The sequence below is a fragment of the Aythya ferina genome, assembly GCF_964211825.1.
Source record: "Aythya ferina genome assembly, chromosome: 2".
In the NCBI taxonomy this organism is placed as follows: domain Eukaryota; kingdom Metazoa; phylum Chordata; class Aves; order Anseriformes; family Anatidae; genus Aythya; species Aythya ferina.
Window position 1 is genome coordinate 29862994 of NC_140297.1, and position 23905 is coordinate 29886898.

Genomic DNA, 23905 nt, shown 5'->3' on the forward strand with positions numbered 1-23905 from the left:
TGCCTATGTGCTTTGGCACAAAGGCTATGTCTTAAAATACCAAAATAGTTGAGTAAGCTAATTACACTGATCCTAAAAGATTCAGTGCCTATAGGCTTTCCTTGGTGCATTGTGTATTTATATCAGAAATTAAGCTTGTCTTGTCTGCTTGCTGTGCTGTGCATGGGTTCTAAGCCTCCTGCTAAGATCCTAGCTATTGATTTGGGTTGGCTCTCTCTGTAGGTGCCTGGTGTGATTCATGATCCTTTATTTCTCAGAAAGCATTAAATACATGCTTCTGAAAATTGGGAGTTTTGCTAGTATTTTAAGATAGACACTGAACATTGCTGATGGCATGGAGTAACTTGAGCAATGGCAGTGGATGTCCTGCCCATTGTTGCATTGGATGGATGGCATCCTGGCATGCAGTTGATAGTTTGTTACTAGTTGGTTCTATTGCAGCTTCCTGTATTTATTTATTTATTTTTTTTTAAACTTTTTTTCCCCTTAAATGCTTCTTAATTTGTTTCAGTAAAAAGATTTACATACCAGGGGATAGCTAAGTTTTGCCTGTATATATAGTGTGTAATCTGTTCTGTAATCTGTGTATATACTGTATAATCTATTCTTCCATTGCACTGATAATTTGCAGTTCAGCAGGTGTATTTTTATTTGTTCATTCCTCAAGTCTGTTGTGAAAATGGGAGGGGAGAGAGACTGTACCATTCTCTGTGGTTTGTGGAATTGTTCAAAAGTAACAAAGGGGAAGTTCTGAAAACTTGTAGTGACAACACTGGGTGCTGTTCAAAAGCTTCACCAGGCAGTTTCAACAGGTGAAATGTCATGGCAGGAATAGTAAGGTGTGCAGTAGGAAAGAAAACCAGGCAGATTGTCAGAAATGTGGTCCTGACTGAGTGACAGAGACCCACTCTAAACAGCATGCAAACGTGTGTAACTACTTGTGTGAGCAGTGTTGCTGAATTGAGGGAATGTCCAAAAATGAAAGATATTACTACAAATATATATATATACCCACACATATATATATGTTTCAGACTTTCAGCCTTCAGTCTTTAGAAAAGCTTGGATTTTATTGATCAGCTTTACAAAATACATTGAAAATACATTGATAGAGGCAACCATCTGGGTAATCAAAACAGACTCAACATCTCACATTGATATTACTGGGATTCATAACATGAAAAATATGGAAAGCTTTGGTACAAGTAATGTAGAACATATTTGTTTCAGTTTAATAACCAGTAAGTTTAGGGGACAAAATATTTACCCATTTCATTCTATATTTTAAGAATAAAAAGTTTCACCTTTGTTCCTCTGCTTAGCAAAGACTGGACAAACAGAAAATCCTGGTCTGCATTTGTTGCAGGTTGCGAGTAACCACTAGGAGGAGCTGACTGCCTTAAAGAGAAGGTAGTGGATTGATTTACTAACAATTCCAATAAAAAGTGTTAATAAAATGAGTTCAGTACTAAAAGTAGTGCTAAGCTAAGATAAAGTTGAAGTGTTTATATATTATTTACGATTGATACACAATAACTTATGGGATAAACACTGTATAATACTAATGTACTTCAAGGCAGCAAAGATATTCAAGGGCCTGATTTAAAAGCAAAGCTCAGAACTGTTCTGGCCTGAATGATAGGATCTGATTCATATCATTTCCTTAGAATATGCCCTGTATTTTATTCACCAGTGGGCTACACAGATAAAGTATCTGATTGAATAAAATAAAGAAAATATATGTATAGTATTGAATATCAGTGTATTAAGCCAGGTGGCTGTGTTCACAAGTGTAGTTCTTTGACAAAACAGCTTCTGTTGTCCATGATAGTTATTTTTTTCCCCTGCATTATAATCTCTTTATATATTTAATACCATAAATAAAACAGTGGCATAGAAGAGAACTATAAATAAAACATCAGCATAGAGGGGATATGCCAAAAATGATCTCTCAGCTTGTTTCTTAATATCAGTCCTGTAACTCTGTTTGTTGCCAAGGGATGAGGGAGCAACTGTTGCAAACCATCCTAGACAGACAAACACAAATAGTCACATCAGGAAATTTACAAATGGGATTCCTTTTACAGATTACTACCAATTGAGGCTTTATTTTTCCCCTCCTTCTGGTTGAACTTATTTGGCATGCGAGGTGCCAGAATGATGATACTGACCTCTCATTAAGAGGTGCTTTGGAAAACGTTGCATATTTCAATCAGAGGGTACGCACTTTGAACAAAGGATGTGGTATTGCTCTTCTCTCCCTAATTTACAACACTGGAAATGAAGAAATGTGTTTGGCCCATGGCTGTAATGACTTGTACTTGTTCTGGTGAAGTGTACTTCAGGGCAAATGCATCCTGGAAATATTTTATTTTATTATTATTAAAAGGAAGGAGAAAATTTAATTTAGGAAGATAAATGTGAAATATAAACACTTCTATTTTCTTTCCATAATTTTATGAGAGTCTTGAAATTAGAAATATAGCAGCTGCCAAAGTGTAGCCAAAGAAGCTTGGTGAAATAAGGCTAATTTTAGAGATCTGGAGAAAGAAGGAAGGAAGGAAGAGAATGGTAGATTCTCTAAAGGCAAATTTCAGTGCAGATGGAGATGTTTGCTATAAAAAAATGACCAAGAATATTCTTCTTTGGACAGAGGGTAATTATCAGGATAAAAAGGGACATGAGCTGACCACCTACATTGAACAGAAATATATTTTCTTCCATATTCAAAAGTATGTTTTTGTGAGTTAAAATCATTTCTACACAAAAGCAATTAGTATCAGTACAAGAAACATGTTTGTTTATAAGCGAGGAAAAAAAAACAACAAACAGTAATAACAAAACTAGGGCATGGTTTCAAAGCATCCCTTTGCTCTATGAGAAGGCAAGTCTCTGCCAATCAGCAGAGCAGTGCTTGTAAGGAGGAAAAAGCTCCTGTTCCCTCTCAGTTCATGTAGAAGATGAGCATCTCCCCAGTACAGGTTGTCCCGTGCCTTCAGTGATGACTTTGGAGTTGTTGTTTAGCCCCGGCAGGCAGCTCAGTATCACACTGCCACTTGCTTACTCTCCCCAGGTGTGATGGGGAAGAGAATCAGAAAGGTAAAGTGTGAGATCTCATGGGCTGAGATAAAGACAATTTACTAGGTAAAGCAAAAGCTATGCGCACAAGCAAAGGAAAGCAAGTACATTTGCTGCCTCCCATCAGCAGGTGGGTGTTCAGCCACACTCAGGAAAGCAGGGCTCATCACATGTAATGTTTTCTTGGGAAGACAAATGTCATCACTTTGAATATCCCCCCTTCCTCCTTTACTCCAGCTTTTATTGCTGAACATGACACCATATGGTATAGGATATCCCTTTGGTCAGCCTGGATCAGCCATCCTTGGCTACTTGTGCACCCCTAGCTTTCTCCCTGGCAGGGCAGCACAAGAAGCAGAAAAGTGCTTGGCTCTGTGTAAGCACTGCTCGGCAACAAATAAGAACAGAACTAAGAACAGTGATGTGTTATAATCACTTTTTACATCAAAAATCAGAAACTCAGCATTGTGTGAGCCTCTATGAAGAAAATTAACTCTATCCCAGACAAAACCATTACAGGAATAGACTGAGGAGAGCTGGAAACTACTACTTTCACAGAAAAAAATACTTTCACAGAGGCAAGCTCTTGGTTGGGGGTGGGGCAGGAACAACTCCTGATGTCAGTGAGTTCAGAATATCAGGTGAACAAGGGTCTAGGCTTTGCAAAAAGGAATTCAAAACTTGGTGGGAGCTTACTTAATGCAGTGTTTTACCTTTGATAATTAAACAGATGGGAACTGCCAGATCCTGCTTCATTGTCAGTTCAGCTGAGGTGCTGTCTCTCAATGATCCTGCAGTGCCTAGACCTTGCCAAACACAGGCTGGGTTAATCGAGGAAGGTAGCATTTCAGAAGAGGAAGGGTGGTGATACAGTATACTGTCCCACATCAACTATTTCATATAAAAAATGTTTGGAAGAGTTCTTTATACATAGACTCCACTGGAAAATAAAAGACTCAATCTAAATATCCTTATTAAACATTTTTGAAATTAAAAAAGGAACAAAATGTTTTTCTAGTGTTGTTTCTCAGAAAGTAGACTATTCAGTCCTGCATGGTGAGTTCTGCTGTATACTCACACTAAATTGGTTAAGCTAACAGCTACTTTATGGGCAAAAGTAATGGCTGGCCTAGCACCAAAATTATTTTATTATGAGAGCTGAGAAGAGCTGTCCTTGATATAACTTAGTGCATGACAATGTCAACCAGCACACCAAGATTCCCACCCACTCTGTCACCTGACTTATTACAGGGATAGAGATTTAAGATACTTAAATGTTGCTGACATTCTCTCTATCTCTTCTACCAAATCTTTGTATTGTATCTGCCATCATCATCGGAAAACATCAAAACTCCTAGATCGTCTAAAATGGCATTCAGCTTCTGTGGAGTCTCCCATAATTAGAAGACCAGTAAAGTACTCTATTGGACCAACTGGTGAGTTGTTGGCAGGTGAATGTAGAAATCATAGAATGGCTTGGGTTGAAAGGGACCTCAAAGACCATCTAGTTCTAACCCGCAAGTCCTTGCATGGAGAGCATCTATTTATTGTTTACTGTACTTTAGCCAATTAATAAAGAACAGAAAGTCCCCATTAGAGACCCAAACGTATCCGTTTGGGTTTGATTTGCCCAGATTTTTAATAGGTCACCAATGCAGCTTGTAGGCAACAAAGATAGGATATATTGGTTATACTAACCAAAAAACTTGAAGAAAAACAGAGATTTATAACTGTAACAACAGCAAGTCATGAAAACTATCTTCCTCTTTGAGTAAGGTTTAGTGTTTAGAATATGGTTGCCCTAATTTTACTTAGAAACTCTCTTATTCTGCTTATCTGCATCTTTATGCAAAAGATTTTCAAAATAAACCCTTCACAGTCCAGTACAGGAATTTTTCTTTTCTCTTTCTTTTGCCTTATGGGAAATTGCCATGCAACTCAACAGGATCTTATTTTAGCAGAGAAAATAAGGTAATTGTGATAAAATCAGGTAATAAAATATGTGAAAGTCCAGTGTTAACTTATGTGACTTCAGTCAAGAACCTTTTTTTTTTTTTTTTCCATTATAAAGGTTTGTTTTGCATCTATTCACATTTTTATATAAAAAAAAAAAAACTTTCATGAGTTAAAACATTTCTGGCTTATCAACTTTTACTTGAAGAAATAAAAGTTTTAAATTAAATGCAACCTTTCTTGTGTGAAAGCTACATTTTATAGTTAATTACATGAATTCTAGATTCTTTGTGGACCTTAGTTAAAGCTTTTTCTGATGTCAGTGAAGCTGAATTACTGGCTCATGAGTATTAGTAATAGCAGTCCTAAGCACTGTTTAAGAAACAACTCCCTGACAAATTCACCGTGTAAGCACATAAAGCTGATGGTTTGATGGATTGGGAAGTGCCAACCTTTTCTGTAAATGATCCTTGGTGCCACAGTCACTATTATATTTGAGAAAAGACCTTTTAAGAAGATGGGTAAACTTGATGCATCCAAAATCATTAAACACCTGATCCATTAATGACATGGAATTTGTCCTGTGTACAATTGCAGCAGCTTCCATCTGACAGTTCATCTGAGAGAATTGGGCCTAATAAGGAGGGCAGAGGTTCTGAGCTAATGAGCAAGTCAAGGTTCTGATCTATTAGGTTAGATATAAACTACCCGCCTTTGAGACTTAAAATAAGACCGGGTCTTTGGCCTTGTTTTCAAACATTTATTAATCATCAGTGGCTTAATACTGCAGGACTATTCACCTGAAATCAGTGGAACTATTCACGAGTAAAAACTGCACTATTGGGCCACAGAAGTACAGCACCTTCCCTGTGACTTCATTAAATCTTCTTCAACCTTTCAGCCTCTCTTCCTCAACATGCTGGCTCATCATCCAGAGAGGATGAGTTCAGTCTTCCTTTTTTTTTTTTTTTTTAACTGCTCAACCCCCTCTTTAAGCCTGTGAGAAATGTAATAATTGGAAGAGTGATTCCTTATAATCAGAATTCTTGACTAGTAGAAAAGCAGGTGGACTTTTTATTTTTTTCACACACAAAAAGGTTCTGTTCTTATTAAAGTGGTAGTTCATCATGCTGATTTTTTACTTTCTTTTCCAAAAATTTAAAATGATTGAGATAATAATTTCTATTTCTGGAAAATAGTATTAAAAATGTCTTTTTATATTGGAGTTTTCACTCACCACATAAATAAAAATAGTAGTTAATTATTTGTGAAATAACAATCAACAGATTTTGAGCACTTTGCTGCAGTGATGTCATTGTATAGCAGCTTTGGTCAGAGCTAGATTGTCCTCTGTGTCACAATTCATTTTATATTGCAGATGGGCCCTAAGAAAACTATGCTAAAATCTCACAGGGACTTATCTCCAGTTGAATTCTCTGAAACACAGTCCCCAAAACAATACTGAGCACCAGACTTTTATGCTGATAGTATTTTGAATAAGACTTGGTGATTTATTTTTGTCACCAGGTATTCTGCTAGAAGTGGTTAAAGCACAATATAATGGAAATGTCACAATACTTTGAAACCTTTAGTATTATAGAAAGAAGAGTGGAAAGAGGAAAATGAGCTGAAGCTGCTCACCTGAGTGATAGTCCCTGACAAAGTGGTGGTAGGCCCACAATAATGAGACTGTTGAACTGAAGATAAAGGCAGTTTGATTAGAAAAGACTCAAAAGATCTCTTAGAAATAAGGTATGAGAGGCCTGGTGTGACATACAGTGTTTGGTAGGTCATGTGTGATGCTTGCCCTTATTAAACAATGCCTAAACCCCCACCGATTTCACAATTACAATGAGTTCTTCAGCTAATGGAGTACATGATATTACAGTTTTGCCACGCCACAGTTAGCAGATGTACCCCATAAGAAATTGCAGCAATACAATCCTTTGAAAAATTGGATATAAACAAATATATATATTTTGAACTAATTCTCATACATCTGCATATAATAGTGCCCTTAGTATATACAGACCTGTGCAAAAAATTGTTAAACTGCGTTGCCTTCCATGGCCAGTAGTGCTCTTGAAGGTGTTTTGGGTGTCTATCCTTTGTACTTAATCTAAGACCTAGTCAGTTGGTAGCTGTACAGGTTTGGCTGTAGAACAGTACAGGTATAGTTTCTTAACATCAGTATAATTTCTATCTTCAGAAAACATTTTGTCTTTATGGTTTGTGCTGATGAAACAGACACTATGCCAGTGTAACCGTCTAGAGTATTTGGTAGATAAAAACATTATTACAGAATTAACCCTTAAATAACATTAAAAGTTTTAAATGTTGGGCTAGATTAGGATAATTGTTTACTGATGATCTGACTTAAGATTTATTATCAATAAATACTGTGTTAAGTTAACCTGTAAGTAGTGCCACCAACTCCTGTGTTCCTTGGATGACTCAAGCAGAAGACTAGCCCACCTTACAAATATATACTCAGGCCAAATAAAGATAGCTATTATAGTGCAAAAAGATTGGCTTTATTCTCTATTGCACAGCTTGAATTATTCCCTGTTCAATGTGTGACAAAAGAAATCCTATCTTGTGGTTTCTAAATCTACGTAGCACAAATTCTGTTTTCACTTAGTCTATTAAGCAAGTCTGGTCTCACAGTGTAAGACAGCAATACTCCAGATTGTGCTAATATATATACTCTATATAAAGTACTATGTATTTTTCTTCTTTTCATCTTTAGAAAAGTGTAAGAAATGATTTAAGATCCTGGACTATATAGAGCCTGCTTTAAAAACCTGCTGACTGGTGCTTCTCTGACATCAACGGCAGTTTTGCTAAGGCAAAGTAAATGTCATAAAATGTTTTGTTCTATAGCAGACACTGGCAAATAATTGGCATCTGTTTTCTGTTGTCTAGCTGCTAGTCTGTTTTCTGAAGCAGAAGCTTCAATTCTCATCTAATTCCTTGTTGAATTCAGTCTCATAAAGGACTGAAAAAAAAATGTTAAGGAAAAAATGTGAAGCATTCTGTTAAAGGAAACATAAAAAGTTTCATACTGTTTTCCATCCAATTAATTGTTCAGACTACTTGGTATTTCTTAAAATAATCCAAATAAATTCTCAAAAAATGTTTATCTTGACAACTAAAAATTTCTTCAGCTAAATAATCTAATTCCTTTTGCTCTTGTCTGGATATTCATAATAAATTCCAGTGGAATACAGGTATTTTTCTCATCAGCTTTACTATTTTATCAAAATGCAGCATAAGATTTTTGTGTACAGTAGGTAGATTTTTCAATTGTATCCAACTATTGGCTGATAAGATATAATATACTTATCAAAATACGTCTGTATTCAGCTCCTTACTACTAATGTTTTAAAGCAGATAAAATAGCACTCTGACTTCAGAAATTCTTTTGGCTAAACATAAGACATTAATACTCATTAACATGCTTTCAAATATATTGCCAGAGTGGTAATAAAATCAACACCTTCTAATTTTTATGTTGAAACTAAGCCAAAGTGTATTTGGTCTTGTCACTACATAGCAGTGTGCATGATACTTAAGATATCAGCATAAACACTGAATAAAAACATAATTTCTTTATTAAGTGAAGACATGTTGCAATTTTATCATAAACAGACATTGTTCGACTGCATAAGCAAAATGCATTGTAAAGGACCAAGAGGCAGGCAATAGGATAAGAGATGAGATTAGCTTTTGTTTTCATACCAAAATGTTTTCATAGTTTGTTATGGTTAGATACCAAATAACAACCAGAAAGCTAATTCTGTTTTTTATACTTACTGCTTGCCATGTAGATCAAGGCTCAAATAGTCACTTAAGTTTATGGGCAAAATTTGCCTAGAGTAATCATATACATTTTATAATGCATAATCATATACATTTTCCACACTATTTCAGATCAGACCAAGATACATACATTAACTGTAGAATCTGTTCACAGCACTCTTAGTTTCAGTAGAATTCAAATTCTACAGTCTTATAAAATGTGCTGGAAATCATCACTGCTGTGAAATGAAGATACAGTTTTAGATAATGTGAACCTCTGCTTATTTATGAGAAGTATCACTAAATAATTTTAAGATATAAATACATAAATGTAGACAGATATTTGCCTCAAAAGCCCTGAATCTTCAAGATTATCTTAGATGAGCTACAGTTTCTTGTGGGATCATTCTCTTTTCATGTATAGTTTGAGACATTTGAGACATTTCTGCGTCAATCCTAATAAATGGCCCATGAGAATTATGTTTTTTGTTTGTTTGTTTGTTTGTTTGTTTTCTGTCTAGTCCCTAGCAGATTTAGAACCCAAATCACCTCAGAACTTTACCGGATAATTTACTGCCATATCACAACTGTGACCTAGAACTGATAGGCCAATGACACACAGGAGAAAAACACAGTTACTTTTTTTTGAGTCAGAGAGGCTTGGTACTACCAGAAAAATATGGAGAAGCTTTGTTTTGTAGAGTCCTTGTATTTCTACCAGTTTTGTGACAAAATTGCAATAATTTCATTTTGGGAACTGTAAATCTGTGTCAATGAAATAATGAGGTCTCACTATTATTTCTCCCAAACCATACTGTTTTATTCTTGGTCAAAAACAGTTGGCTGAGACTTCATTTTAGCTTTAGCATTAGTTACCCAGCGTCCTGGTATTTCTCCTTTTCCATCAGTCTTAGTTACTCTTCCTAGTTTTCTGTATGCTATTCACCTCTCTTCTATTTCACTTCTTCCTACTTTAAAACTTCCATTACAAAGTCGTTATGATGTGTCAAATAAATTTTTGGTTAAATGTTTCTATAATGCTCTTTTAATATCAGAATATGTACTGCAGTTTTGAACTGATTTAGTATTTTCAGAATTTTTCCTACATTCTATTATTCTAGTTCAAGACCAAGAAGACTAAAGACAAAAAAGAATAAAACCCGTGTTATGAAAGAAGCACAAGTGCGTCTTCCATTTAAAAAAAAAAAAAAAAGTATTTTTTTTTAGCATATCACACTTTGTTGCTTCTTTTGACACCTGAAGAAGAGGTCCTCAAAGCAGATCCTCAAAGCTTTTATATATATATATATATATATACACAATATATATATATTTCAACTTTACCAGTTTATGTAATACAAATAAGGTCTAAGAATCCTTGCTTTTAGATCCTAATGGCAGCGGCAGCACTATCACTGTGTATTCTCCTTTATACTGCAATTTGTAGCAAATAGTTTTTGAACTCGTATCATAGCATAAGCATATTGTTACTATTCTCTGCATCACAGAAATAACTACAACCAGGTATCATAAAATAGTTTTCCCTGTAGCAGGAGGAAACACTCTGGTCAATTGAAGTTTGCACATTTTTCTATGACATGCAAATCAGATAAGCAAACAGTTTCTGTCCTGTGACTCAATAACTGTGAAGGTGCAGCATACACATAAAGACATACACACGTGCAGTATATGCACAGAGATATATAGCATAAATCAGTGAAAAGGGAGAAGGCAGAGTAGTTAGGATTTCTTCCATTTATTGCAGCAGAACTGTCTCTAATTATAAATTTTGATATGTTGACACCCGAATTACACTCTATAAACAGTTTTAGCAAAGTTTTTTTCATAATATTTGTAGAAAGTAGAACTTCTTGCTTCTTTTCTGTTGGAATGTTATACAGATATACATTGCAGTTTTTCTAGAATACATTTTTTTCCCCACTGAAAATTTTATAATCCTACATTATCAAATAAATGAATTATTTTATTTGTCCTAAAATTTCCTTTTTCTTTTTTTTTTTTTTTTTAATGATTTCAATAAAACTGTTATATATTGTGGTATATTATATTAGAAGTTTCAGTTTATTTATCCACCTTTACTCCTTTTGGGATAGAGTATAAATCTCTCATAAGGCTTACTTCTAGTCTTACTTCTTCCTAACAGAGTTGGAGGTTTGTTCATAGGAATCATATGAATGAAGCAGTTGTAACTTGGCAAAGTGTCTAGTGCATTAAACATAATAAGTTCATTAGGATCAAAAGATAGGATTTCCACAATAGATGTTCTGTTATGTACCTAATGTACCTGTAACATACAAATAATTGAAGACAATTCATTTTCAGTGATTTTGTCCCATCTAAAAATAAAACCAGAAAATTCTCAATATTTTGTTCTGAATTAAAATAGCAGAATGAATTGTTTCTTTGTGGAAAAAAAAAAAAAGCAGATTCTGAAATTAGAGCTTCTAATCATTATTTCAACCGAGACAGATATTGAAATAATAAAGCATTGTCAGTATGCATTTTGAAACTGACCCTTTTAGTAAGATCAGTGGAGCAGAGCTTAATGATGGAAAAAATATGGGAAAATACCATTTAGAAAGCAAGGAAATTTTTTATGGCAGAATAGATTTAATGAAGGTTTCAGTGAAAACATGTTTTTCTGCCAGCTATCTTAGTTCACTTCTAGGCTGGCCAGCTTCAGTCTTCTAATATGTTTAAGAATTTTAAAAATCTTTTCCAACACTGGTATTTTTCCAGTTTCTTTTCATGGAACTAAAAAGATTTCAATATATTCTTCACTTTCACTCTCCCAAATTAGAGTGAACTGTTTTATTTTTGAGGCTTATCCGCTACATTTTTGTTGTTTTAATTTATTGTTATTGTATTATTTGACATATTATTTCCTGCTACCATCTGAAATGAATGAGTGAAGATGTAACTTCATTTCTGTCCCCAAGTAAATTGCTTCCTTTTCTGATGTCTGCCTTTTTCTTGTAGATCAGAGTTCCAATATGGCCATGCTGTTGAAAGGAAAGCACTGAATACACAGCTCATTTATCAAGGCAAAAGTGTTTAACTATGACCTTAAGCACATGCTGCTGCTTGTTAGTTTAACTGAAGCTACACAAACACGATAAAAGGTAACTGACCTTTATTCTGTGCTCTAGGTATCTGTTTGATGATGATCTCACTTTGTCCAGAGGTTTAGCAAGTGTTTATTTTTTAACTAACTCTCTGATTACATGATTCTCTTTTCCTGACTGTCTTCCTTCATCATATGATACAGCTTTTTCTTAAGTCTCTGACATTTCAAGTGAGGGTCACTGTATTTATGCAGTGCCAAGAACTAGGAACAGTCTTATGTGTTGAGTGTGCTCTTCCCCATTGTTCTGCAAATTAGTCAACATGAAACCAGATAGTGATAATGTGTTGTTATGATTAAGGTTAATAAGCTACTGATTATCTCCATAGACTACAGTTCCAGACACATTATTTAAATGGACTGTTTTGTTGGAGTAGTTGATAAAAGATCAAAATTTTCCCTTGTTGTGTTAAAAGATGTTATAAATCTGTAGAGGAATAAGGAAACATTACACAACAAGAACAGTTTACTCTGTCTATTATATTATATTATATTATATTATATTATATTATATTATATTATATTCATTTTATGATTAGTACACTGTAGCTCCATGAAATATTGTTGAGTAACAAAAAGATGCTCTTCTATGTCTCAAAGTTTAAACCACCCACCAAAAAGCCTGTCTTAAGTGAACTATTGTTACATTTCTGATGCATGCAAGAAGTTTAAGAAACAATGTCATTCATTTAACCTCAGTTTCTAAACTTGATCAACTTGCAAGGCCACTAGTTGAATGTAATTTATTTTGGTTTTCCCCATTTCCCCAGGAAAAAAAAAAATCCCTAGGAAAAAAAAAATATTTTCCATCATTTCATCTCCATTAATTAATTTAAAATGAAAATGAAGACCAAACAAACAAACTAGAATTTGATTAATATAGGAAAAGATACAAAACTTTATTTAAAGAAAAAAAAAAAAGAACACCACAACTCTAGCTGAGTCCCTGGCAAAACTACCAGCTTGGAAAAACACTTCCTAAACCCTTAAGATTAAAGAAAGTTTTAAAGATTATAGGAGTAAAAAAACAACCAACCAAACAACCAAACAAAAACTTACATATGTTCATACCACGAACATAAACCATATACCATGAACGTAAATCTCAGATCAGAGTTTTTGGGTGGGTAGCATCTTAAAAATTGGGATTTTGGCCCAATAGGAGTTTTACAACTTGTTTTAGATTATTTACTAATTTTGAAAATACTGACAGGAATACCATTTTCTTCTCTAGATCTGCAAGAAGATAATTTCCTTTGAAAATCACAGCCAAATATAGATTTCTTCTAATGGCCCTGCCTCATGCTGTGTTTTTCATTGGTCCTGGGCAAAAAGGAAAAAAAAAAAAAACAAAGCGGAAACAAAACAAAACAAAACAACAACAACAACAACAACTTGGAAGAGCTTGGAAAAGTCTCTCACTTTTTAGCCAAGGGTTCTGAATACCGCCAACTGGGTCATTACTGAGAAGCTTGTGTATTTACACTTTATCACGCTAGTTGGCAGTCACACATCCCAAAGAAAAGGACCTGAATATAGAGTTGAGAAAGGCCACTTGTTCTGCCAACAAAGTGCATTGTGTAAAAATACTTTGACAATCAATTATTAAGTATACAGAGATGACAACTCATATACATGTATATAAATCGATAACCTTTGGGCACTTAATCCCCAGGGATCACAGCATACAGTGACAGAAAGTATCAAGGTCAGTTATAATGAAGTCAAAGTGATAAAGAACAGATGCAACCTGCTCTAGCCCTAAGAAAGAACACAATAAAGACGTGGTGAAAATTTTATTTTTCTTTAGTGAAATTGCAATATAATATCTCACTATGAGTATTAGAAAATAAAGATCATATTCAAGAGCTGGTGCTACAAATATTCAATTTTGCATGTGTAAGATGGGCGCTTGAATTCATAGCTTTATATCAACACAGTATGTTTCTCAGCATGTCTCTCTTACTTATGTATTAAATCTATGTGTACCTACCTATATAAGATCATTAGTCCAACAACACACCATGATCAATGAAATGATCACTATTATAGTTAGGATCAAGAAATAGTCTTTCTAAAATACTAATTCAAAATTCATAGGATAAAATTAGGGCTACAAAATTCATCTGCTGACAAAAATTGTGGAAATTATGTACTGTACAGAAGATGTATTTTTATTTGCTGTACTTTAAAAAAATGTGCTCATTACAATTTTGCTAGCTAGATTGGAAGTAAAAACGGGTCTTAAACTGTATCAGATATAAGCAAAAAATGTCTTTTTCATTAACATAATTCTCTCTGTCATTTCCTCTGAAAAAGGAAATTTGAAGATTTCTTTAAAACCTCATATGAAAAAGAGGGAGAGGTTCTGGCTCTTCTGTCATTTAGAAAATACAAAGAAACCATATTGTTTAGAAAGGGCCAGTAAGTGGTGTACCACTGTGATGAGGTGAAAGAGAACATCCTGTGTGTGTGTTCCATGCTGTTGTAGGAATGGGATATTCTATCACTTCAGAGAAGTCATGAATATTCTGTATATATACATATATAGACATGAACTGTAAATCAGAAATCATACGTGATGTGGTCTGAGAGAATAATTTGTAGAAATATTATGTGTTTTTAATGTTTTTACACTTTCTCTAATAGGCCCCCATTATTATTCTATGTCAAAGTTGTCATATTAGACTCTGTGGGCACCTCTGAGTTCCTGTTGACTACAGCCTGTTTTTAGGACTGATCTTGTCAAAAGCCTTAGTACAAATGGGAGCTAGAGACACTGAGGCACCACGTTTGTTTGCCTTGGCAGATTTTGAGTGTATTTGTGGTGGAAATAGTAGTGGAAAGAAAATGGAAAAAGATGAGCCTACTGCTTGGGCACACCAGGGATATAAACTTCTAAAGTATTTCAGAGTACTCCCTGGAACAAAAGGGGAGCAGGGAAAGGATGTCTCTTGGGAGTCATAATTCATGTTCCAGTCTGCTTATTGAATGGGGCAGCTGCTTGAAAGATTCATAGATTTTAAGGTCATTTATGATTGTCTTGCCTGGCTTGTGTGACACAAGCCATAGAATTTCATCCCTTCAGTGTTGCCTTCCAGCCCATTAGGATTATATATTACCCCAAGTATATATGTACTTAATGATTCTCCAGTACTAAAAGAAATAAAAAATTAATGGCCATAAACACAGCAGCTTGTCTAGTGGTGCTGAAGAGCAGAGTGCTCTTGGTGCTGCTTGTCAAGTTTTAAGTCATGTGAGAGGAAAAATAAATACCTAAAAACACACTGAATGCTTCTGATAGCTTTTCTTTGTGTAAATTGAAGGTAGTGAAGAGAAACAGAGCAATTTGTCCTGTTATATCTCTATTTGGGGGAACGATATCTATTCCCCTATCTGTGCTTGCAGTGTCCTTTGCGGAGTTAGTGCCACAGATGTAAGCAAAGGGGCACAGAGAAGAAGCAGAAGTGGCAGTATTATTATTGTAGAAGATGAATGTAGTGGCACTTCTAATTTATTTAGTATGCAGGATTTCGACTTTAATTAGGATTCTTTTGTCACATCATTCATCAAATACACTTGAAAGAAATGGAAATTAACACCAAAGTTTCTGTTGCCTCAGGCATGCTTTTAGTACTTTTACTCATTTTGGTTTATTATTGTTCAGTTCAGTGAAATAGTTTACTTGTGACAGTTCACTTGGCTGTAACTGAATTTCAGAAAGGGTAGAATGAATACATGCTCTTTAAAATAGCTCTTTTGTGAAGCTTCTAATGTGTCTTTTACTAAAAAACAAAACAAACAAACAAAACAACAAAAAACACCTTTTCTTCTGTTTTGGTTTTGGATGATTGACTGTGTTATATAATGTAACATAGTATGCCAGCTTTTGCCCTTCATAGTCATTATCAAACTAACTAGCAGACAAAGACCTTATGACTGCTGGAATGCTTGTAAGTCATAGACTGTCTGTAACTTATAAAGTACACTTGTGTTTAGAGAAAATAAGTTATTTGCTGAAAATATTCCTATTTAAAATGAAGTTCAGTTTATCTACAATAGCACTGTTTGCATGGGGAAAAGTTTCTACATTAATTACCACTCCAGCTCCATTCCTGTTATTGTAAAATTTACATTATCCTGGCATAACAGCAGCTGTCTTAATAAATGATTCTTCTTATATCCAGAGTTTCCATCTCATATAGCAGAGGTCCAGTCAGACATTTGAATAAAAAGAAAGTGAACCAATATTAGTCTGAGATTATGCACCGTGCCAGCTACTGATTCTCAGCACAAAAACCATTAGTTGGACTTCAAAATTCATGCTTAGTTTAAAATCAAAACTTTTAAGTAATTAGTTCTCAGAGCTCTGTGATTGATGATGCCTGATTTGTGGTGCTTATGGCTATGAACTGCAACATCTAAGCAACTGCATGTTCTATCAGTTTTCCAGCAGTTTGGAACACTGAAGTTTTCTTCCTCATGAATTCTCTGGTGTCCAATAATATGTAGTTTCTCCATAAGAAGGATCTCTGTCTCTCACCCCTGCCAATATTGAAGTTCAAAGAAACTTTGTCCCTTTTTCAGCCACCCTCTCATATGCAGCTGAAAATGAAATGGAAGAAGAAGAAATATTTCTACAGACCTATGCCCATATAGTATTTTCACAGGGAATATTCCTAATTCCCAAAGGTAATATTTTGAGGTATTTAAAAATTGCATTCTTATTACTAAAACTTTTTAATAGGTCAGGAATCTCTCTCCAGCTTTTTCTCCATCTTAGAAGTGCTAGAAATTAAACTTCAAAAAGGCAGACATTCTTTTAGAAAACATATGGTAATGGAAGTTGGATGCATACTGAAAAGTAAAGATTATAAAGCCTACAACCCTGCCAGTGTTTGAAATTGGAGATAGGCTTCTGCTTTACAAAGTGTTTAGCACACTTTTTGGTGGTACTGTAAGATAATAAATAAGACACATCTGAGACAACCAGAATTGCCTATAAATTCATCTAGCTCCTGGTGGAATCAATTACACATTTCAACTAACATAAGTAGGAATGAGACCCAACTACTCCTCATAGGTTTTTGAACACTGTCAAAAAGATAGGACACCATCAATCAAATACAGGAAACTAATGTTTCAGACCTTTGCATGGAGTGACTTCTGCAGTGTATCAGCTCTGAAGTAGAATACAATATTTCAAAGAACTCAAATGAAAAAAAAAAACAAACACAAAACATTATTAGTATAATGCAAATAAAAATTATGGAGTCTATATGTTTTTAAAGTTTGAACAATTTTAGCTAATTATAAAAGATTATTTCAAATAATTGGTATACTGGAACATATGTATATTGGTGAAATTATTATGTTTAGTCTTAAGGACAAACCCTGTCACCAGATACTGCAATGGTGGTTCTAAGATCTCTTTTATTATAGGACATCATGAACATTGATATTGTGGGTGCCTAAAGCCAGTTCTGAGTATAAATAAATTGTAGCTCTGAGAATATTATCTATGTCTTGTACTTCAGAGCTGTCAGTCAGTATTTTTGATCATTAGCCATCTGTGATTATTTTAATTTTTGCCAGCAGGAGAAGGAACTCTTTTCCACCAGGGAGCTCTGTTATTACAATATAATTTATATGTAAAGAGCTCATTTCATTAGAGAAAAAAAAAAGAGCTTTAACATTTTTCCCCAAAGTTTAAGAGAAACTTGTAGCATGAAATATTTGTCTTGCATTTCTTTTTATATTGATATACATGGCATAGTCCATGTAAAAGTAATGTTTTACTGGAAGAGTTAACAATAATTCTGTGTCTTTAGCTTAGGTTTTGTTTAACACCCCATACTAGAGAACAAGAAACTGAGGCAGTTGTGGATATATAACTAGATAAAGTACTATTTTTCAGCTCCACTTGAAATTACTGCGTTTTAGACACTACCTATGTCTTTACCACATGCTAGTTAAAATCCTTACAAGGTCATTTTTGATTTACCTCCCGTCAGTCTGTTGAAAGAATGACTTTATAATGACCTTGTTTTTACTAGAAATGACTTGCTGAAATGAAAATGTGGCATCTCCTTGATTTACTGAAATGAAACTCTGCCCAACATTATAGTACAAAGCTATATTTTTATTGACATTGTAAATGCCGACATTATAAACTGAGTTAAATTGGTTCATAGGAATACTAACATAAAATAAATTAGTTTATGAAATTTACTTAGCTAATTCTGTCTTTTTTTTTCCAAACAATCCTCGTTTGTCAATGGTGACAAGTACCTGTTGCCAATATTTTCAGCCTGACTTCGAGGTATTAAACTTTGTAAGTATTTAGGCGAACTTGAAAATAAACTCTGCATCAGTATGGCATGAATTGCTGCTGTCTGCACAAGATGCCTGTGTTTAACTTCCTCAAAAGGGAATGGAGTTCTATGTATGCCAAGAATAGTTCCTATGCTTTTAAACACGTACACTCAAGTCTTCTGTTTCACGTGCCTTAACTGTGGTACAGATATTGTCTGTACATTTAGCCCTTCTCCTACAGATCTTCAAGAAGCCAGCCATAAAAACAATGAAAATTGACTACTGCAGTTGAATTGCCTTTTAACTAAGCTTTGAAGCTTTAATTATATTGTTCTTAAAGTAACTTACGCTATGTATTTGACTTTTGAATTTGAATCAATTCAATGATCTACTAATTAAGGCCAGATGAGTAGTGTCTGTCAGTTTTACACATACTTCAGCGTTTACAGAACATTTCTGTTTTACCCCAACTGATTGTCTGGTTTTATGGCATACAGATATGTTTCACATAACGGCTTTTCCAGCATCTTTGATCAGAAAGATAACATGAATTTTAATAAGCAGTGAGACAATTATAAAAGACTCTCTAATTAAAAAACAAACAAACAAAGCCTGACATTATAAGGACATTCAATTGTCCTCTATAATCTCTATAATTAAATTATAAAGCAAAGAATAAGAAGAGAGATATATTTAAATAGAAATCTTTGATGTACTAACTAGCTACTTGTACTAACAGTTTTAATTGGACTCAGTGTTCAAATCTTGTACTCCCAGGCTCCTTAGATTTGCCCAAGGTATGTATCACCTTGTTGTACCTTCTGATAATTCACAAGGAGATCCATAAGCAAGGGAAAAAATGTAAAATGATTTCTGTTCTTTTTTCCTGTCCTCACTCTCCTTTACAATCCCCTAGTGAGGGATGTGCTTTTTAACATTTTCAATGCTAGGCAATACAAGGTTCTCTCTTCCTTTCTCAAAAGTATAGTAGCATATGCTGTTAGAGCAATTCATGAAGACTAAGTGTATAAGTCAAAAGAGCTGTCTTGAGAATATACACTACAAATGATGGAGGGATGGATGCCTCTGATTATTTCAGCCCATGAATTGAAACTTTCTCTGGGATCTCTGTGTCATATTTGCTTAAATTGGCTAGCAGATCTGTTAGTATAAGGATATAAACAGGTCTTGCCCAATTACATCACAAATATATATAAACCATTTTTTTTTTCCTAACTAATAACCTCCAAAATGACAAAAAATTTAATGAAGATAACATTCTATAAGCTTGTCTGATTGTATGATAAGTTTTGGATTAAAAAAAAAAAGCTTGGGAAATTGTAAAAACTTGCAATTTGTATAGTAAACAATGTAATGGAAGAATCAAGTAGTAAAGATTTTCTGTATTTTTAATAAAACTGCCTTCATAAACTATCTTGGTTCTGTTAAACAAAAATATCCTTGGGACAACCTGAAAATAATTCACTTTTTACCTCAGTATTGCTAAATTTGAGTTGATTTGATTGAATCTATATTTATCCTCATGTGGCTCCCAGAGCACTCACGAACTTTCATAATATCAGGACAAATCTGCAAGTAAAAAAACTCACTTTTACCAGCAGGTATTCAATGAATGGCAGGTGGCAAATAAAGCACTTAGTGAATTGTTTTAATTGCATTTCTCTTGTAACTCTCAGAATTTGAAAAAGTTTCAGAAAGCAGAAAAGGAGCAGGATGGATTTATTTGCTGCTTTCATTTTGTACCAACACTGCTTGCTTTCAGAAAAGACATGCTGATATAATTTCACTGCCTTTCTGCCTTTCATGTATGGATGATATTTAAACAGGTACAACAAACGGTATATTGTAGTGCAGTAGATAAGGACATCACAACAAATATGAAAGCAAAGAACTAAATTTACTGCACCTACTCAAGAATATAAAGAAGCTTTTAACCTAAGCCTGCTGACATGGAGTGCAGAACTAAACTCTTTTTTTTCTTCGGAATTAAATAGGACTGAAGGTTAGCAGGTTTAGCTGTAGTTACAATTTCTGACACTGGTTCATTTCGTAGAATTGCTTATGTAATTTCAGGTACAGCCCACTGAAGTTAATATAGTAGTACAAAAAACATTTACTGGAAAGCTCAGACTGCCGGTGTTCAGATCAAAAATTTTCACTTATATAATACTTTTTTTTTTTTTTTTTTTTTTTTACTATTTTCCCTTACTTCGTGCAACAAGAAGAGCACAGAGTATAATGCATATGCTGTATTAATGAGGCTTTCAGGGTGGGCTGGAGATTCTTAAACAAAGCTCAGTCAACGAAGCTGTTGAAGGTCCTTGCATATAATCTTTGTTTATGGATGGAGTGATTAAACAAACAAACAAACAAAAAAAAACAAACAACTTACCACAACTTAATTTCATGTTTAATTTCTTTATTTTCAAGGCTTTTGATTGGGACCCATCTAGGACTGGTAAATTTAACCTTTGAAATATTAACTGTATGCACTGGAAAAATGTGAAGGAATCTTTTGGCATGTAAATGTGGCAAGAAGCTTTATCCTGTAATAATTCATACTGCTGAAGTAGCTCCATAAAATCATGGAGAGTTACTGTAGTCTGGAGATATAAGCAGACTGAGGATCAAGGGATGGTAATTATGCTCCATTTTTCTTTGATCTTTGCAAAGATGAGTGATACCTACTTGTTCCTAAGAAAACTATGTGAAACCTTAGATAGTAAGATTAATTGTGATAAAAGATAATTAAAGGAAAGTATATAGATAAAGGGATCAATTAAAACAAGATGAAACTATAACTTGACTTATCTTTGTTGTTCAGAATTAACATGGAGTCAGTGCATCTGAGGGCTGTTTCATTTTTTGAGTTTTAGTTGTCCAATATTTCATGGCATGAACTTCTACAACTTGCAGTTGGATCTAGATGGCATCGGAGAGAGCTTAAACGGGTAATCAAGTGCCACCTGTGAAATGCATTGTCCTATAATATATATTTAAAAAATTGAGCTGAGAATGTTCTTTTCTTAAATCATGGCTGAAACGATGATTCAGGACCAAGTCAAGCAACACTTCAGGGTAGTTGCCTCAGCTTGGAGATTTTCTGTGAAGTATGGTGTCAGTTCTACTATTTTTTCCTTCCCCTGTCCCACCTTTGCAGTTTTTCTCCATGTCTCGTATTATATTGAATATGCAGTCCCACTATGCTTTCTATCAGGGACAAGTACCACATCTGAATTTTTACAAACTGATGATAATGTTTTATTGATTTGTCTGAGATCTGTTACATTTTCTAGCTTTTAGAATTTAAAATAAAATAAAAACGCTTAGAAAAAATACTTCAATACAACTTAGTTTATCTACTTTTGCTTCTTTTGCTTCACAAATCTGTGTTAACTGTCGGGTAACTAGAGACAGCTAGAATTCCACAACCTGTAGAAAGGTCACAAGATAGAATTTCTCTTGTAGAAGTCCTCTTGTGTAGGTTCTGAGAGAGGCGGATGGTGTGTGAAGAGTCAAGGATTAATCTTTTCCTTTCCATTTACAATTAAGTGTGTAACTTACTGATGTTGGTGGCATGCTACTCCTATGATTCAAGTGCTAACATAGGACTCAGAATATGAGAAATCAGTATCCTACTTTGCTACAGACTCATTAAGCAAGCAATCCGGTGTTTTATTTTCCGATCTCTAAAAAAGGCATCTATTCACCTATACTCTAGGGTTTTTATTCAGGTAATTAGACATTATTATTCTTATGAGAATTCTTCTTCTTCTTATTATTATTCTAATCACAGAATCTCAGAATTCTTTGGATTGGAAGGGACTTTAAAGATCCTCTTGTTATAAATAAATAAGAATTTGTCAACATGTTTCTACAGTTTAATTCCTTTAGCTGGAGACTGTAGTCTATATTCAAATGTGAATTTATAGTGTTGACTACATTAGGAATTTTGCTTAAGAATGAAAATGTGTTTTATTACTCTGAAAGTTAACAGGACGGTTTTATTCAACTTTATATTAAAGTGGGAAGTTTAGTTGCAAGGCCAGTAGTAACCAAATAGATTATTTAAAGAGGAAGAAAAATGCAGCGTGCTAGGCATTCATTTGCTTAAAAGAGTTATTTGTTTTCACAGTTCTGGAGGAAAAAGAAAATCTTTGTAAGACATTCAGTTAATACTTTAAAGATTACGACATTCCTGCTCACTGAAGAGAGACACCAGAGTGATTACTCAAAGAAAAACTGAAACAAGTAATAATAAGAGTTAATGGGGAATATTCCAACCATTGAGGTTCAAGAGTTACCTTCAAAAGACAATTAAGAACTTTATGGGGTTGAAATCAACTTCAAGAGACACCCTGGGACATTCAGTTTCTGAATTTTTGTATCTCAATTTAGTATTTAAAGTTAGGTAGTTAAGAGTCTGTCCACTGCTTTATTCTACTACTTCAAAGAATTATCCAGACTGTGGTAATTGCATTAGCCAGGATTTTCCTTTATCCCATAAAAGTCATCATGTTTTCTTCTTCCATATTTGTTACTGATAGTTTCACTGATGAGTTGCTGTGAAATCTCATCATTGCTCAGGGTACTCAAGAACAGGAGAATATGTTTCATGGCATTGTGGGAAATTATTAAATGTTTTAAAATTATTTCTGATTTTTTTTTTTCATTATACTAATGAGTAAAACAAAACAAAACAAACAAACAAAAAAAACCAACACACACACAAAACCATAAAACTTCAACAACAAAAACATCAAGCAAAGCAAAACAAACAACAACAAAACACCTCCCCACCTCTTTCCCCCATTCTTATTCCCTCTTTCAGTGTCTCCTCAGCAAGACTACAATTCTCTGGAGTCAATTTTCCTAACAGAGTCCTCCCTGACTATGTTGGACAAATGTCACGTCCCCTGGCTCTCTCAATCTTGTAATGAAAATAGACCTATTGCCAGCTACACCTTGCTGATTGCTTCCTACCTGCTGCTAAGGATAATTTGTGCAGTGTAAATGAAGACTTCAGCAGTTGCTGAAAGAAAAACAAGGTACAAGAAGGGACTGTTGTTCAGCATTTACATAAGACAGCCCACAAAGAAACAGCCCTATTTAGATGAAAATATATAGTGTATAAAAAATCCTTAAGTTTTCACAATCATAATTATAATAGACATCATAAATAACTTTTTCACCTGAAAAATGAATTACACATGCTTTCAGCTTTTCATTTCCTTAATCCCATACCAAGGATTTGTGTGTATTTGTTTCCTTGTTTATTCTGGCAAACTCATATTACTGGATGTGATTGCTTTTGATCATTTGAAAGTAAGCAATGAAGAAATTCCTAGTTGTTACTCTGCAGAGGATTGTGTCCATGCAGAATGTTAGTGTTCATATTTGTTAATTGTTCCCAAATATTCTTTCAGATAACTTCTTGTTCCTGAAAAGAGAAAGGAGACAATGGTGCTACAATGGGGAGGTACTGTGAGGAGGTGAATAGGAATCTGACACTGAAATACCAGCATTTCCAGACAGCAAACCTCTCTGCTTTGCATGGTCTGGCTTGCCCCGTCCCTACTATGTAACAGGTCA

General features: G+C 34.3%; 1 protein-coding gene across 2 annotated transcripts in view; it reads left to right on the forward strand.

Moving 5' to 3' along the window:
• LOC311431110 (uncharacterized protein) overlaps positions 1 to 23905 on the forward strand; it is a 396810-nt gene that overhangs the window by 302281 nt on the left and 70624 nt on the right. Inside the window, exons 5-6 of one of the 2 annotated variants that reach the window (XR_014689248.1) lie at positions 11833 to 11975; positions 13212 to 15813. The gene's annotated coding sequence lies outside the window, so the exon portion shown is untranslated. Of the gene's footprint in view, positions 1 to 11832; positions 11976 to 13211; positions 15814 to 23905 lie in introns of those variants that run through there. The other variant, XR_014689244.1, reaches the window with a different exon arrangement.